Source organism: Lucilia cuprina, chromosome 6 (genome assembly GCF_022045245.1).
Source record: "Lucilia cuprina isolate Lc7/37 chromosome 6, ASM2204524v1, whole genome shotgun sequence".
NCBI classification, from domain to species: domain Eukaryota; kingdom Metazoa; phylum Arthropoda; class Insecta; order Diptera; family Calliphoridae; genus Lucilia; species Lucilia cuprina.
Window position 1 is genome coordinate 53,376,147 of NC_060954.1, and position 2,570 is coordinate 53,378,716.

At 25.4% G+C, this 2,570-nt stretch overlaps 1 protein-coding gene across 1 annotated transcript in view; it reads right to left on the reverse strand.

The window, feature by feature from the left end:
• Positions 1-1,878, reverse strand: part of LOC124420925 (cilia- and flagella-associated protein 61-like) — a 31,163-nt gene extending 29,285 nt beyond the window's left edge. Inside the window, exon 1 of the mRNA XM_046955384.1 lies at positions 1,856-1,878. The gene's annotated coding sequence lies outside the window, so the exon portion shown is untranslated. The remainder of the gene's footprint in view (positions 1-1,855) is intronic.
• Between the last annotated feature and the right edge of the window lie 692 nt (positions 1,879-2,570).

Here is a 2,570-nt window from a genome sequence, read left to right on the forward strand (position 1 = left end):
TCAGTTCTAGTTCAGTTCTAGTTCAGTTCTAGTTCAGTTCTAGTTCAGTTCTAGTTCAGTTCTAGTTCAGTTCTAGTTCAGTTCTAGTTCAGTTCTAGTTCAATTAAACTTTAAAATTCTAATTTTAATGACCTGTTAATGTGAACACACTACAACTGCAAAAAGAAAAACAATTAAGTAAAACATTATAATACTATTTGTTCAACATGTATTAGGGAAATCCTTTTTTAAGTAAACAAATAAATCATTGAAATAACAATAGTAGTCAATTGTAAAAAAAAAACAATAACAAAAAAACAATATACAGTAATTCGATGACATTTAAGAACAACTAAAACTATGTTACAGTTGGACCAAAGCAATAATTATTTCACAACATATTAATTTTTTCCTGTCCTTTAAACATGAACTTTAAAAAATTGTTTGGATCTTTTAATAGGTCTTAAACAGTTGATCCAAAAGAAATGTACTTTGATAATGCCTTAAACTATGCTATTGTATTTATTAAAATTCAATAGTTTAGATGCAAAATTTATGAACCGTATTGTGAGAATGTTTTTGTTTAAAGACAATCATTCTTTAAAGATTATTACTTTTGTAGCATGTTATGTTTCATGCAACTTCAGTATGTACTGCGAATGAATACATGTCTTAAGTTTATCTCAAAAATTTCAACAAACATTTTGTTACAAGTTTTTGTTTTTTTTTTTAATTTTTAATTTTCGGAAAATTGTTACATGCAAAACTTCTTTTCTAGTTTGTGAAGACATTTACATGTTTCATTTAGTTTTATTACCAACATATAACAAGACAAATAGGGGTATTTTATAAATTAAGTTGAAATATAAAAAATATTTAGAAGTTGAAGACGAAACGAAATTTCTTGAAAGGCGTATTCATTTTAAACGAATGATTTATGTTAACCCTTATAAATTTAAAAAAATATTACTTCATTTAAAAAGTGTTAAAGACATAGAATACTTTATTCAAAATAAAACAAAACAATTTTTTGATTAAATGAACTGCTAGCTGCTAATGACAACAATCATTTTGCCTTCGTATTAAGTTTGTAAAATATTTTTTTAATCATAATGCACTCAAACTTTTAACTTAACATCGTATTTACATTCTATTTCACAAATCTTTTGTTTGGAAAAAAATTTATTTATTTTTTAAAAATTTTCCTCAATCCACTCAAATAGTAGAAATGCAGTCGAATGGAATAATCTGTTAACGGAAAAAGAATAAAGTAAAGAATTATAGTCAAACATGGTCGAACTTAAAATAACTGAACCTAGTTCTAATTCAATTGTACAGTTCTAGTACAGCTTTATTTTATTTCTACTTCACTTGTAATTCAGTTCTAGTTCAGTTCTAGTTTAGTTCTAGTTCAGTTCTAGTTCAGTTCTAGTTCAGTTCTAGTTCAGTTCTAGTTCAGTTCTAGTTCAGTTCTAGTTCAGTTCTAGTTCAGTTCTAGTTCAGTTCTAGTTCAGTTCTAGTTCAGTTCTAGTTCAGTTCTAGTTCAGTTCTAGTTCAGTTCTAGTTCAGTTCTAGTTCAGTTCTAGTTCAGTTCTAGTTCAGTTCTAGTTCAGTTCTATTTCAGATCAACTTCAGTTTTAGTTTTTCTTTCATCGTTATGAAATAGATGCGATGCTTCGTAATGTTTAATTTGTTATTAAAACTTTTAGTTGGTCCTATCAATCTTTACTAACAGAAGATAAAACTATTTTTTATAATATTTTTTTCTCTACCTATATAAATTTTTGAATAGAGTTCAACTTTTCCTTAATCATTTCCTATAAAGCTAACAATGTTTATAACAAAATAACAATAAGTAAAACAAAATTAAACTTACCCAGGCACTAAAAAATTCTTGTTTAACCTAAAATGAGAAAAAAATTTGTTGTTTACGTTTAATAAAGTTAAAATTATATATTTAAATTTTTAAAATAAGTTTTTAAATTGTATTTAGTGCTTGTATTGAATAATATAATAGTTGTTTACATTTATGTGAAAATCTATAAGGAAACGGAAATTGTTATATACATATATGGTCAACTGAAATGTTAAAGAAATTATCAACAAGAAACATGAAATTCTAGTAATTGAGATTTCTTTTAAAACAATAGTTTAATACAAATGAATTCTGTTACTTTTAAGATAACGATAAGTTTGTAAACTTATTTAGGACGTGTGGTAGAGGATGGTATGAGTAAAGAGAATAAAGCGGAAACGGATGTACAGAAGCATTGAATTGTTAAATCAAACACCCAACAGCTAGTTGTGTAAAAATATAAAAAAATATTTTCTACATATATTCGGTTAAGCCAAATTTTAAATTAGAAATAACAGAGTGTTAATAGACGTCAAATAATAGCAACGACCTTTATTAAAACAATCATGTTTAATTAAACATTTGAAAAATTTTGTATAAAATTCGAGTAACGCCGGGTAGCTGGAGTTGTATTCTATTTTTTTTGTAATACTGATGTATGTATGTATGTATATGTATATTTATTTTTATGTATTTGTCATTACATGTTGCAAAAGTTCAATAAAGTTTTATGATG